This window comes from Panthera leo, chromosome D1 (assembly GCF_018350215.1).
Source record: "Panthera leo isolate Ple1 chromosome D1, P.leo_Ple1_pat1.1, whole genome shotgun sequence".
Classification (NCBI taxonomy): domain Eukaryota; kingdom Metazoa; phylum Chordata; class Mammalia; order Carnivora; family Felidae; genus Panthera; species Panthera leo.
In genome coordinates, this window is record NC_056688.1 from 12855542 (window position 1) to 12870832 (window position 15291).

Here is a 15291-nt window from a genome sequence, read left to right on the forward strand (position 1 = left end):
ACAGGGGCCAGCGTTTCACTGAGCACGTGCCAACACTTCTTGTGTGCTCCCTCCTGTGACCTTCGCAGCCACCGTGAGAGAAGTACGAACCATCATTGTCTTCAGTTTACGGATGAGGAGACAGGCGCCAGAGAGGTTAAGCAGCTTACTGAAGACACACAGCTAGGGAGGGGTGAGGCTAGGACTTGACTCCAGGGCAGTCTGACAACGGAGCCCACTCTCCAGGCCACTGTGCAGTTGTGGTCTTTGGAAACTGGCTCCCGGAGAGCAGGCCCTCAGGAGAGGGGTTCGGTCTAGTCCTCACCCGGGAGCAGGTTTCCATGAAATGATAGCAGTAAGGAAGGGGCCACGGGCTGCCCACTGCCAGGGTTATGGAACCTGGGATTCAGCACTTACTGCAGGAAGCTGTGAAGTGTGTATGTGTGTTGATAACACTTTGTTCCTGAAGGTTTCTGGGGACAGCAGAGTGCTCACCCCAGCAAACCAAACATGCTTAAGGTGCAGATAATCTGTAGAGCTCTAGTTACACACATATATGCATCGACCAGCAGAAAGACCGTGTCCATTTCTTTTTTTTTAAAAGAAAATGTTTATTTATTTTTGAGAGAGAGAGAGACAGAGTGCACGCAGGGGAGGGGCAGAGAGAGGGAGACACAGAATCGGAAGCAAGCTCCAGGCTCTGAGCCGTCAGCACAGAGCCCAACGCAGGCTTGAACCCACGAACCATGAGATCACGACCTAAGTCAAAGTCGGTCGCTTAACCGACTGAGCCGCTCAGGTGCCCTAAGACAGTGTCCGTTTCTAAACAATGTCTAGCATGTTAGAGTCCTACTGTAAACACCTAATAAAATGATAGATTCCCACATGGGGTCTTAGTCCCATGAGGCTCTCTCCCTCTCTCCTTTCCCTCCTTTCCCCTTCTGCCTCCCTCTTATTACTTTCATCTGCTGGGGAATCACTCAAAGGTCCCTCCAGGGTTTCAGGGAAATGTTAGCCTCCCAGATTTCAGAACCGACTGCAAAACTAAACACAGAGGCCTAGGCTCCCATGGTTAAGGACTGATGATCATCCCAGAAACGCATCTTGCATCTTATGGGCTCAGAGAGAAAGAGTAGGTACTAGGGGGTAGCCAAGGCTTTAAGCTTGAGGATCAAGTGGTCATTGATGTTCTTCCAGGCCAGCCATTTCATGATTCTGCCAGGGACAAGATCTAGGGCAGGGTGAGGCATAGAGCTGACTCATCCCAGCTCACAGCAGCATCCCTATGAGGGAAACTGTGTGTCTGGAGGCCCAGCTGTCTCAACCTGGCACCTGCAGCCTGGTGCCTCCCCTCCCACCCCCCCCCCCCCCCCGGCCCTCTGCACCCAGCAGCAGCCGCCTCAGCATTTGAGGCAGCGGTAGTGACAGCAGCTGCCCCCCCCCCCCATCGGTCCCCACCTCCTCCACCTGGGCACCCACAGCCCTCCGCAGTCACTCCTTTCCAACCCAGCCAGCCCTCCGCCAGGGCTGCAGTTGATGAAATCTGGGAGCTATTTTGAAATTTCCTTTTTAAAAAAAAAAAAAAAAGTCCAAACTGATTAGTTGATAATTACATGTTGGAACATCTGCTCTGATTTGTTTTATTCTTTCTATTTTGGAAAATTGGAATACACTGAAGTTTTGCCTTCTGGAATTGCCGGGCTGGCTCTTGGAGTGTGAGCAGCCCTCCTGCTCGACAGCACCTGGCTCGGCCCACAGCCCAGCTCCCAGGGCAAAGCACAACTCTCCTGCCTTAAATAGCAGCTCCCTGGCACCTCCCCACCCCACCCCTGGCCCACAAAGGGTTATGAAACCTCCCTCTCTGTTGTGACCTGCACGAGCCTCCCTCGAAGGTTTGGAGGTGAGGCTCACCAGCCAGTAGAGCCTGCTGCCAGATTGGAGTGTGGTGTGGCAAACCCCAGTGTGGCCCACTTATAACCACCCCCCCCCCCCCACCCACGCACAAACCCCATGCAGCAATCAGCCGCTTGGCTGGTATCCCTCTGGAAGTGTCTAGATGCTTCTGTCTCCTGGGCAAGAGGGCAGGTCCATACTGTCCGGCAGGGACTTGCTGTTACTGAGAGGTTGGGGCGTGTTCAGGTTTGCTCATTACAGAATACTGGCATCTAAAGCCATCACAAGTCCAAACTCCAAGAGGCTGCCACTCGTGAGTGACTGCTCAGAGCCTGCAGGTGTTACTGACAGAGACTCAGCAGGGCTGAGGGCTAAGGGCTGAGGACCTGCGCGCCTCTTGTCATCTCTTCATCCAATTAGCATTTCTGGAATGTGCACGCAGTACTCAGGGCTTGGTGCAGGGTCACCAAGGTGAAGCAGACGCAGACTCTACCCTAAGGGGCTCATGACGGCAGCCCTACTCCATCCCTTCTCCTTGCCACAACTGGGATGACCTATAAATCTAAGACAAGATATGATTATGTCACTCAATTACCTTTTCGACGGCTCCCAATTCCCTTTACGATCAAGTCCAAATTAAAGTCCTTAACTTGGCATGCAGGGATCCTGTAGGTCCAAACCCAACTTAGCTGGCCAGCCTCATCTCTAGTCTTTACCGAGCAGAGGCTCCGTACTCCAGCCACACCGGGTGACTTTCCCTGACCGTGCTCTGTTCACTTTTTCTGGCTCATATTGCCTTCCCACATGCCATCCTCTTTGCCAGGATTCCTCCTCTCCCTTCTTCCTTTCACCTGGATAACTCTGACTCGTCTCAAAGCTCTCAACCTAAGATGGGAATTTCTCCAGCAATTCTTCCCCGATCCTCCCAAATTTCTACGAGTTTAGATGGTTTATCTCTGTGTTACCACAGCATTCTGAATTTCCCCCCATGGTACACGCCATGCTTCACTGACACTTCCTGATAAGTTCTCCATCCTTCCAGCCAGATCAGAAGCCTATTGAAGACAGATAGCAGGTCTTGCTCACCGTACTAGCTCAGGCAACTAGCACACCACTGACATAAGGTGGTGCTCGATAAATAACTGTAAGATAAGTGAAAGGCTGAGCAAATGATTGAACAGATGAATACACGCCCAGCTTATTAGGGAGAGGGCATCTCCACATATAACATTGGGAAGTATTATGCTGTGTGGATCAGACAGGGTAAGTTATGTTATGCTGCAGTAATAAGCAACCGCCGATTCTCAGTAGCTTATAAAAACTAAAGGTTTATTTCCTGCTCCTACTATATTTCTATCATGGGTCCGCAGAGATTTTCTGCTCTGTGATGTCCTCACTTAAGAAATGCAGCCAAAGGGAAGCTCCATCTCGGTGCTTCCACAATTGCTGAGGCAGGAGAAAGGGAGCATAATGAACCTTTCACTGGCTTGGAAAGTTTACACTCAGAAGTGACACAAATGATTTCTGCTTTTATTTTGTAGCCCAAGCAAGTCACATGACCGGAATGAACTTCAAAGGGGCCAGGGAAATACAATCTGGCCGTGTGTCCAGAAGGAGAACGGAAATGTTTGGTGAACAGAACCAATGCTCTTCATAGGAAATCCAGGAAGAGGGATTCCACTTCCGAATGAAAATATCTGGTAAGGCTTTCAGACCAAAGTGGCATCTGACTTTGTCCTTGAAGGCTGGATTGGGGACAGGCCACTGAGTTCAGCTTGCTGAGCTGTGATTCTACATGCTGGGAAAGCACTCTGCTTCCTTCATTTTCACTCGCTAGCCCTGTAGCTGAAAAATTCTGTGGGCTCCCTGTTCTGAACATTATTCAGATAAATAAGACAAGGTCTCATCTCTGGGGGAGTCTGTGGTCTAGTAGGGTAGATAAGTCCTGAATGTGTACAGACATTCATAAAATATGCATGAATAGGATATGCACAAGAAAAAGTAGAGCAAAGTAAAAAAAAAAAAATCCTTCCATTTGGAGGCATCAAGTTGTGCTTTCTGGAGAAGGGTAGGATTTCAGAGGGAGAATTAGGGTTGAAAGTGGGGAGGGGCTCTAGGGAGAGGCATCCGTATGGACAAAGCCATGGGAGTGGATGTTCACAGAGCAAGCTAACTGGAAGAAATACCCTTTAGGTTGGCCAGTGTCTGGGACACTGGGAGAGTCAGGCAATGGGAAATCTCCAGAAATTGGGAACTTTCAGAAATGAGGGGTAAAGAATAGAGGAGCTGTATTATTTTATTTTCCTGAAAACCTTTTCTGAAGCTTCGGCCCAGGAGCCACCACTGAAGGGCAATGAATTTTGGAAGGCCTCTGGTAGGTTGCACCTGACCCCTCACATATAACAGAGAATCTCAAACATTCATGGATTGTGTGGCTCCCCACCCACCATCTGGCCCCACATCACCCACAGGGCACAGATTTGCAATCTTGGTGGCTACCTCCTACTTTTCATGAGCAGACAATTCCAGGGGAGACTAGGAGACTCTAGAGACCCTGCATTCTAAAGCAGAGCCTTACCCAAGGCATCGCCCGAACCTGGAGACGTCCTCCAGCCCCATGGGGTTTAGGACCATTTTCTGGAACCGGGGGAGTGTCAGGGCCACTCCCATCGCTCTGTTCTTCCTGGCTCCACCCACCACCATCCTCAACTTCCTTATATCACTCTCTGATGACTTGGTCACTTTTCAGATCAACCCAGTGTCAAACTAACATGTCAACACAGGCTGTTGAGGTGAGGGTGACCATGATGAGGAATACGGCAATGATTATTATTAGTTCTCATTTTGTCGGGTTCTATTTTGTTTTGTTTTGTTTTCAGTTCAAATTGTTGTTGCTGAGGAATTATTTCCTGAAGCCAAAATTTCCTGCCTCTCACTCACTTCACACTTTGACTCATTTATTTTTCCTATTTCCCCAAAGACCCTTTGACACTTTGAAAAGTGTTTCACTTAGATACAATCCTGCTCTCTTACCTAGTGTTTCTCCCATTTTCCCCTTCTCGCTTTTTATTAATAAGTCATAAAGAAAGTGTTTCCAGGCAAACATCACTCACTAAGTAATAAAAGCCGGGGCCAGAGGACAGGGCGACGCAGAGTAGAGACTGGGGAGGCAGCGGTTACCCAACAGCACATCCCATGCGAGTGGGAGGGAAGCTGCTGATAGAAGAACACCGTGGCTTTAGGGGGCCACCAGGGTTTCCTTAACACCAGCCAGATCTAGTCAGGTGTGAGACAGGGCCAGACTCCGAACTCCTGCATCACTGATGCAAAGGAGGTTGACAGTGGAAGGCTGTGTGTGGATCACCTGCTCCAGCTTTTCTACGAAAGAACTGAGGTTCATGGCTTTGCCTAGACAAGTCCATTAGAAGCAGAGCCTGGATCACAGCCCGCCTCAAGCCTTCTTGCTATTTTCCACACTTTCCTCAGATGAGCACACCTACTCCCATGACCCCCTAGTCAGCAACACTCTGATCGCAGACCTCCCTTCTCTCCTCAACTCTAGAATCATTGCTGCCCATCATTGTGGCAAGACATTTCTACTCGAATAACCCTCAGACAGGGGCATCTGGGTGGCTCAGTCGGTTAAGTGTCTGACTTCAGCTCAGGTCATGTTCTTGCAGTTCGTGAGTTTGAGTCCCACATCGGGCTCTGTGCTGAGAGCTCAGAGCCTGGAGCCTGCTTCGGATTCTGTGTCTCCCTGTCTCGCTGCCCCTCCACCACTCATTCATTCCCTCTCTTTCAAAATATAAACAAACATTAAAAAAAAAGAATAATCCTTAGACACTGGACTTTTTATTGTACAGCCCAGAACTGGCTCACACTCTTTGGACCTCCCAAGTAACTGATCTATAAAATCTTAGGCTTCTTCCAACTGCTCTCTTGTTCTCACCAGCAACCACGTTCCACTTGAAATCTCCCTCAAAACCACCCTTCCACCTCTCCTTCCTCATGGCTAGTCCTGTATTCAGGTCTTCTCAGCCCCTGGCCAGCCTGCTAGTCTCTCTGCCTCTAGGCTCTATCCTCACCAAGCCATGTTTCACGCTCCACAGAAGAGATTTTCCTATAGCTCACACCAGATCATGGTTTTCCTATGGCTAAAAGCCTAATTACTCTGTGAAAGCAGATAGAACTTAGAAGAAACAGGCTGGGGGATGCCAAAGAAAACTGCCCAGCACGAGGCCTAGCCTTGGGCTCTCAGCTGGTGTTTGGCAAATGAATAAATCAGTAATGAGAGAATGGGCGGGCTGCTATACTAAAATGGAAAGAACATGCACTTTCCTATGTTTCCTGGATTTATCATCTACTGTGTGACTTCAAGCAAATGATGAGCCACTCTGAAATTTGGATTCTTAAAAAAAGGCAACACTATTTAATGCTGTTTGACTTAGCTCACAGTATTGCCATGAGGACCAAGGGGACAGTGGCTAGAGAAGAGTTGTTTAAAGCAAAAAATCAGGGGGATCCTGGGTGGCTCAGTCAGTTAAGTGTCCGACTTCAGCTCAGGTCACCATCTTTGCAGTTCGTGAGTTGGAGCCCCGCGTCAGGCTCTGTGCTGACAGCTCAGAGCCTAGAGCCTGCTTCGGATTCTGTGTCTTCCTCTCTCTCTGCCCCTCCCCCACTTGTGCTCTTTCTGTCTCTCCCTCTCTCAAAAATAAATGAACATTAAAAACTTAAAAAAAATAAAGCATAAAGTAATATGCAAAGGGAACTATTGTTATGTCACAATATTGGCTAGAGTCTGAGGAAGCTCATTGCCTGGTACAGTGAAAAGGATGATCTTGGACCAGTCACTTCTTTCTGGACCCAAGACTTTCCATCAATAGAATGACCCTTTGGGGCTGAAATACCTCAAATCCCCTCCAGTGCTTATTTCCTGGGATTTGATGTTTTGATCCAAGCCTCTGTGTGTCCCCAAGGAAACTTGCTTATGAGCTGTCACAGTCTGCTGTCGGGCTGCTGCCCTGATCCTATCTCTGGATTTAGCCTCACTACATAGGCTTCTGCCTTCATCTGCTAATAAAGATCGAGAGCTCAGATTTAAATCTGATCCTTTCCTTCTTCCCACCACATATTACACAAGTTTTGATCAACCAACCTAGGTGGTTCACATTTTTAAAATTTGAGATGGAGAAAAATATAATTAAGGAGCCAATTGGCCCTCATTATGAAAAAAAAAAAAAAAACAACTTAATTATCCCCAAGGCTGGCTCTGGTACACACTCATCAAAGAGCCCAGCAATCTCACATCAAAGCCTGGAGTTGGGTGCCGTGGCCAGCTCCTTGCTTGTTTCCAAAGCAGTTGTGTTCAAAGGAACAAAAGCTCTGAGTCCATAGCTTGAAAAAACTTTGGCATCCCCAGCCTGGTTCCCCAGGGCTCCCTCAGTCACCTCCCGAGGAACAAAGAGTAAATTCAGCAGGAAAGGTCCTCATGGGAAATGGGTTTTCTACCTTCCCTGAAAAAGGTTTGGGCCCAGAGGAGTTGAGATTGAGAGTGGGAATTTAAACAGGGGTTTGCCCTGGGGATTCTGAAATTGGGGCTTTAAACCCCAAGCATTCACATGAAAGAAAAAAAAAAAAACAACAACAACCAAGTGCATAAATGCAAATAATTCATACTGACAAAGATTGTGACAGCCTTTCAAATGACAAGTTAAGGCTATTCCTGACTATTGTAATGTATATGATGGTGGCAGCCACTTCCTGCTCACAAATCCTCCGTGACCCCATTGCTTCTGGTACTGGAAGGCCTTCACAGTTTTCCCATCACAGTCTTCCACCCTTATTTCAACAGCCCTGCATTCCAGACAAAGCATTCACTTCACACTCTCTACCTACTTCCCATGCTTCCAAAGATCCCAGCATTGCTCACTATCGCTCTTCTTGTGAACCTACTTCCTTCTCTCTTCCTCTTTCCTATCCATCAGAATCCCCCCCTGTCCACAACCAGCTCTGTTCGTGTTTCTCTCATAGAGCTCCTTCTTTTAACCCAGCACACTTTGTGGGGGCAGGGATTCTATTATGGACAAGGCTCCCTCCATCCAAGCACCTTTGGACACAAAGATGAGTGAAAATTCTCACTGTAGTAGAAGAGCTCATATTCTAGTGCTGGAGACAGACATGCATTCAGTTACATTACAGTATGAAAAATACTACAGCCAGTGCTGTCTGGAAATATAATGTGGGCCAGAACTGTAATTTAAAATTTTCTAGCAACCACATGTTAATAAGGTAAAAAAAAAAAAAAAAGGTAAAATTAAATTTAATAACAAATTTTATTTGACTCAATAAATCCAAAATACCATTTCAACCTGCGGTACTAGACACATTTTGAGTATGCCAGAGCCACATGTGCTTAGTGGCCACCACATGTGGTTCGTGGCCACCACATCAGATGGTGCAGATATAGACAAAGCATATATAACTGAAGACATCACAGGGAGGGAAGTAACACAGCTAGCCCAGGCACACAGGCTTCACAGGGTCTTGATGGATGAGTGGGGTTCATCTGGTGGAGGAAGAAAGAAGTGCTTCCAGACAAAGGAAACGACTTATGAGAAAGTATAGAGGAAGAATGGATATGGTAGAGACACATGAGATGCTATAAGGTAGACAGCATGGAAAGCAATGCTAAAGTGAGCTTGAAAAAAGGCTTCAACGTATCCTCCTTTGGAGCATGAAAGAAGAAAGGAGCAGTGGAGGGGTTTAACCAGGGAAGCCACATAATCCACTCAGTGATTCTGGAAGATGACCTTGGCCACTGGGTGGAGAGAGGGCTGGGCATGACTTAAGAAGGACTCCACAGGTCCAGCTGGGAGGCTCTGATAGCAACCTCCGGTGCTTACCCATATCCTGCCTTGGCACACTGATCAGCTACATTTTTTCAGCTTTCCTTGCATTCTACACTTTTGGTCAGGAGGTAAGCAAAGAGAATCTGGAAAAATCCTAAGTGTTCTAAACAGCTTTGGCTCAGACCGGATACATTCTTACCCATTCCTATTCCATTGGAATTTATGAGTACTCAGGGAACAGAAGAAAAGTAAAAAAGGAATTTTAAACCCTAAAAATGAGTGGTAAAGCAAGACAAGGATACAGAAAAGGAGTCAGAGACCTTGGGGATGATACAGACACTCAATGATGTAAGAAGGTTGACTGACCGTGATGAAGAGAAGGGCGCCAACCTTCCCACGGTATACCTGCCAACCCACACACACAGCAAGGGAGGGAGAAGTACATTGGGGTAAGTGAGCCGTGACAGGTGGGATTACTTGTTATAGCTGCTAGCTGACCCTGACTCATGAGGAGGCTCTTGCTCCATTCTTACCTGTTATTTCTTTATGGTTACTCAACATTTGGGTATACTTGCCATATTGTCTTGCTTAACTGGTGGGGATTTAAAAGGCAAAGGACTGTGGTCTGTGCTTGACTTGGCCTTCTATCTCTCCCCTCCCCAAGCACAACGATTTACCTTTTAGACAATCAATGATTAGTTTAGGAATCAATTACTTTATTAAATCAATAGGTCCTTTCATCCCTGTGTCAAAAGACGCCCATAATATGATCCCTTTTTATCAACTACTTCTTCTGCCAAACCCCTGAGTCACACAAAAATCACGTCTTGCCAAGATTATTCCTATAGGCTCCTAATTTGTGTCCTTGCTTCTACCCTCACTTCCCTTTGGTCTATTTTCAACACGAGAGCCAGAGAGATCTGGTTAACTATAAAGCAGACCTCACCCCTCCACTTAAGTTCTCAATGGTTTCCATCTCCCTCAGAGTAAATGCCATTGTTTCACCATGGCCAACAGAACTGGGACTTGTGCCCTCCCTGTCCCTCATTACCCCCTTGACATCATCTCCTACTTGTTTACTCTTTCCCATCTATGCTGGCATTTCACTATTTTTTTTTCAAACATGCTGTGCACACTTGCACCTCAAGGTCTTAGCACTTGCTGTTGCCTGCCTGAAATGCTCTTCCCAAATATCTGTATGGCTCCTCCTTCACAGGCCTCAGATCCTTCTCAAGTGTCCCCTCCTCTGCAAGGCTTTCCTCAGTCACCTTAAATTTCAACCCCTCTCAATATTGTTTCTTACCTGTCTCTGTTTTATTTTTCTTCTCAGTACTTATCATTCTCGAACATACTAAACATGTCACTTCTGTATCTTGTTTCTTCCTTTCCCACCTAGTGGAATTTAATGTCTAAGAGGCAGGGTTTTCTTTGCTTTAGTTGCTACTATGTCCCTAGTGCCAAGCCTGGTACAAAGCAGGAAATCAATAAACATTGGTGGAATGAGTGTGTGGAGATAGGGACACACAGGGTGCCGACAGAGCCATAGGAAAGGGGAGACACAAGGAAGGCTCATGGCAGAGGAGGTCCCTAACTGAGACTTAGATGAGCCCAAATTGGCTGGGAGAGGAGGTGCTAGGGAGTGTGTGACAAGCAGAAGGGTCAGTAAATGCAAAGACCAGGAGGAAAGTGGCACAATGGAAACCACACACAGTTTGGTCTGCTGGAGAGAGAAGTGCAAGGTGGAAGGACTGAGGGATGAGGCAGGAGAGCTGGACAGGGTCGAGACCACAATTTCACCCCAGCAGGCAACAGCTAGGGGCTTGGCTTGGTCCCAGGCACAGCAGTGGGATCTGTTTTCCCAGTTGGCCATTCCTGTGTTCGTGCAGAGAACAAATACAGGGGGGACAGAGTAGAGCCAAGATGGAGAGCCAAGGAGGTTCTTGTGGTGGGCTGGGTGCAAGAGAACCATGGCCCACAGCAGGGTGGGGAGAAGAAATGGAGAGGAGGTGGGATCATGGAGAGAAAGGTAAAATTGGCAAGGTCTGGTGATTGACTAGCTTGCAAGAAGGTTGCTCTCTGACCCTCCCTTCTGGTTTGGATGATGGTTTATATGCCCATTCTGCTGGGTGAGACTGTAAACAGATGCAGAACCAGCTTTGTGCAGAAAGGTTATGACGTGAAACATTCATGCAAAGAGATCTAGGACATATTGGAAGATATAAGTCTGAAACGCGGGCCCATTGGAGATCCTGGCTGGAGAAATAAATTTGGGAGTCAGCAGCAGAAAGATTATAGAAGCGCCGACCTGAGGCAAGTGTGGAACAGTCACACAAGGCAGCCAATGGGAGCTGACGAAGCGAGTGGGGAAGAGATTAGAATAATAACCATAGGAGGAATTGATGTCACCCTGGGGGACACAGCATGACACGTGATATGCAAAATAAAAGGGAAGATGGAGGGTGGCAAAGGAAAGCAAGAACTCACGGTAAGATCAAAATCAGGCAAGTAGCAAACCAGTGCAAAAAGTGAGTCAAAAAGAGTGGTTGGAGTCTCAGCCAAGAGCAACAAGGAGACTGAAGCCCTAGAAAGGATATGGTAGCCTAAGAGGGCTGCCCAGAAGTGGATCAATGAGGCAACATTAGTTTGCGGGCTCTTTTCAAAAGTCATGGAACCTCTTCCAATTGTATCTTACAGACAACTAATGAAAATACAAGTCAAGCTACTACTCCGATGGAAGTTGGTTTGGGAAAGAACCTAAGAGCTGGCTCCTACCTGTCCCTCCTCCTATGAAAGTCCCCCAAACGCAGAGAGATTGAAAAATGCTCATCGAGGACAAAGAACATCAGACTTTGTGCCGTTAATGGAACACGAACCACATGCAGCTGGATGTGTTGGGATCACCAGCTCCTGTTCTACCTCCAGCCACTCGTGATGTGGGTCGGTTGCTTTCTCTCCTCTCTGGGCGTGAGAGGTGAGGGGGTGGGAAAAAGTGATCTTGCGGGGCTCTTTCCACACCAGTGTTCTATGGGAATGCAAAGGGCATAGAGACCGCTAAAGATAGGTCAGCCAGTCCTGCTGGGCCTCTCTCTCACCCAGGGCCATTTATCGTCTACCCACCCTGCTCTCAAAGCTTTAGAAAACGCTCTCCTCTTGTAAAGCACTGCCCTTAACACCTTATTACCTCTAACAATAGCATTTTTACCAGCCCGGTCATATTTTTGTCTTCCCTGCCCAATGACTATATTTTCCAAGAAAACAAGCTCCTTCAAAATGCGCTGCCCTCTGCCAAGCAGGGGAGTGCCACATTATCTGTGGTGGGTGCCGGCATTTAGGAGGAAATGATTTTCTTTCATCTGTCCAAGTAAATCTTTCCCCAACACTTGTAAAGCTGATTGCTGCCAATTTCCAGCTGGAGAAACACAGCCATTAAGAGGGGGAGACATTAGTAACTGGAAGATACTTATAACATTTAAAACGGGGGGTTTTGCTTTTCCTTTTTTTTTTTTTCCTGCTCTGGATTGTGTATTTTTTCATTTTTTTCAGTGTTTCACTAGCATTTCTATTTGGGAGGAGGGAAGCAGAATGCTTTTGTAAGTGTGTGTGTGTGTATTTAATACACCATATATAATGTAGATATGTTTAGATGATATATGTAAAATATACACATATATGTATATAACATATGGGTACTACACAACGTGTATATGTATATGCATCTAATGGTGCATGCATATATGATGTATATGCAGCTTTTGTAAATGGAGAGAGAGAATGAGAGAATGGGGGAGAGAGAGGGAGAGAGGGAGAAAAGGAGAGAGAGAGAAAAGGGGAGGGAGAGAGAGAGAGAGAGAGAGACCTCCCTTTGAGCTCATTTCTCTTCATCGCTGTCCAGACATGAAAGAAAGCAGGGCAGGCATATGCCACACTCCCATCCTGGCCTCTGTGCTGATTCTCCATATCATATGCGCCAGGCACTGACACTTTTACCTCTTGAAACTCAGGCATGGGAGAAGGGGAAAAAAGAAATAAAATAAAACACTTCCTCCAAAGAGTGTAGCCACGGGAATCGCAGGACTAAGAGCAAATAATGATTTCCTCTTCTGCTTTTTAAGTAAATACTGCTGCACAATGAGCTATTGGGCAGGACAGGTGCAAAATAATAGACTCTTTTTCTGGTCTCCCCAGCCCCCACGGGGCCACTGCTAACTGCATCAGGTACTCAATTTTCTTTTGTTATTTAAAGATGTGTTTGTGGATTCCTAGGGGGCGGGGGAGGAGGGGCGAGTCCGGTTCTAGCATCACCAAGAGGACTGCTTAATTTGTATTTTTGCTTTATTAATGGAAAGCTACCTGTCGGCCCCAGGATTTGTCTACCCGGGGAGGCTTTTAATGCATCTGTCCAATGCAGTGGGGTTTGGGAAAAAGAAACCTCTCTAATCAGCAGACCGTGTCTTGCAGGGAGAGAAAGCACATCCACTGGAAATGGCTCGGGCTGGCAGAGAGGGACCTGGGTTTCTGTTGGGATTCTACCCAAGCCCCTGGACCTCCCCAGGCCTCAGTTTCCTCTTCCACGGAAAGGGGAGGATAATGCACATCCTCTCTATTTCCATGGGCTAATGGTGAGGTTATTTTAAACTCACGATAGCCTTAAAATATCATAGTGCCTCAAGAGAGCAAAAAGGCACAGTAATAAGAAAAAAAATGTAAGGGGTTATTCTTAATAATGTTTCTATTCAATTGAGTATAATTAATCCCTTCTTATTCCCTGTTCTGAATGCGGTTCATCACTGCAGATAAAGCCAGACACAATCACAGGAGCATCTGTCTGGAGAGGATCTGAGTGCTCATCTCACCCAGACCCTCGCTTCAGGGCTGGGTGGCTCTGAGATGAATTCAGGTCTTTGCATCATGCACCCCCACAAGCATCTCTCACTGTCAAAGGAGAAAAGTCTAGAGGGAAACCTGGAGCCTCAAGCAAACATTTCCAAAAATATTTCATTATCCTTGTTAATTGCAAAATATATAGATCACCTCCCACTTGCCCACCCCTCGTCCTCCTGCAAAAACAGAGCCATTTATACAATCCGAGGTGGGAAATAGAGAGGTGTGCCCTCGATCTGTGTCTAGCTTCTTCTCTTTGGTCTTTCATGCCAAAGCTGCAGGGACCATCCTCAGGGAGGCCCATAAGGTAGATCTTTTGCAAACGGGAACTGCCTTCAGGTTTCAAAGATTTTGAGAGCTGGCTATACATGTGGGGTTATTTAAGTCCCTTCTTACCCTTTATATAGCTCTGGATCAATTAGGGGAACATTTGGGGGGCTAGGAGAATTGAATGTTCTCTGATTTGCCTGTTGGAGCATTGTCCCCCTGGAAGGCCCAGCTCTGGGGGGAACAACCTCCCTCACTCCACCCTCACAGCCAACGCTTGACTAGCCCGACTGGACTGCTGGGGTGGAAATATTGTGCGAGGGAAGCCACAAGCCCTGGAGACCAAGGTCTGCCACAGATCCAAGCTTGGGAGACATGGTGCGCCCAGCAGCTGAGGCCCACCTGGTCCCCTATTATTTTCCTCCAGTTTAGCCCTGAGCCAATGCTTCCTTTCTCCTCAGAAAAATCACCAGGGAAAGAGATCCCATACTACCTAGAAAGCCAAATTCACACTTGTCACTTGGTACACTTCGCTCAATTTTTCCTTCTCCTCTCTCTTTACTTGTCTCCTTCCTGCCTTCTGTGTGAATAATATATTAATTCATTAGCATTCATTAAAAACTCTGTCTAATTTGGTTGAGCAAATTAGCAGAAACTATGGCTTTTAGTTCAAAGGCCAGGGACATTTGGATGAGAAAAAAAAAGGAAGGGTTCAGGGACATGTCCGTACCTTGAGGCGCCACCAGTGGGGGTCAGGCCCAATGGGTGTCATGGTCAAGAACTCTGACCACCTAGAGGCTGCAGGACAGTGGGTAATGATGGAAAAGGAAGGTACAGTGTATAAGATACCTGTCCATCTTGTGGCAGACACAGAAATGAGGCAGTTGAAGACAAACTTTGTCTACCTCATGATTTTGTGTATGAATAGATCTGACTTTTCCACTAGCCTGGAGCCACTAGGATTCAGTAGATATGGACATTAAAAGAACCCACTTTGGGGGCACCTGGGCAGCTCAGTCAGTTAAGCATCCGACTTCAGCTCAGGTCATGATCTCACAGTTTGTGGGTTTGAGTCCCGCATCGGGCTCTGTGCTGATAGTTCAGAGCCTGGACCCTGCTTTGGATTCTGTGTCTCCCTCTCTCTCTGTCCCTTCCCTACTCATGCTCTTTATCTCTCAAAAATAAGCAATTTAAAAAATAAAAAATTTAAAAAAAGAGAGAGAACTCACTTTGGTGTCAGAGAGCTGGAATTTAGTTGTGCTTCTACAATGTTCTAGCTGTGTGACTTTGAATTTGTTATTTAATCACCAAGTCCTAGTTTTCTTATCTGATCAATGGAGATGACTGGAGTACCCACCTTGTAAGGTCATTCTGATGATACAACAACAGAAACTTGGAAAGTGCTGGTACCTAAATGGTTGGC